Below are 363 nucleotides of genomic sequence, written 5' to 3'. Positions count from 1 at the left end.
TCCCTTCAGTGCCGAGGTGAACCCGGGGGAGCTGGGAGGGGGAAAGACGGGGCGGGGGGTTGGGGGCGGAGGGAGCAGCGGCCCCAGCGAGTTTGCAGGAAGAAGTAACCAGGCGGGGGAAGGGGCGGAGAAGGGAGGGGGCCTGAGGGCCCCCCCAGCTATGGAAAAGCGGCTGCTTCTGGGGCCGCCCCCTCCAGGCAGGGGCTGGAGAGGGGGGCCTGGGATCGGTGGGTGGGGGGAGCCTGGGGGGCCCTAGCGAGCCTCCCGGTGGGAAGCAAGACATCGGGACATTCTGCAGCAGATGATGACCATCACTGACCAGAGCCCAGACGAGGCACAGGCCACGAAACACTCCCTAAACTG

Source organism: Otolemur garnettii, unplaced genomic scaffold (genome assembly GCF_000181295.1).
Source record: "Otolemur garnettii isolate 467f Iridium unplaced genomic scaffold, OtoGar3 scaffold00044, whole genome shotgun sequence".
Classification (NCBI taxonomy): Eukaryota; Metazoa; Chordata; class Mammalia; order Primates; family Galagidae; genus Otolemur; species Otolemur garnettii.
This window is presented reverse-complemented; position numbering follows the sequence as displayed.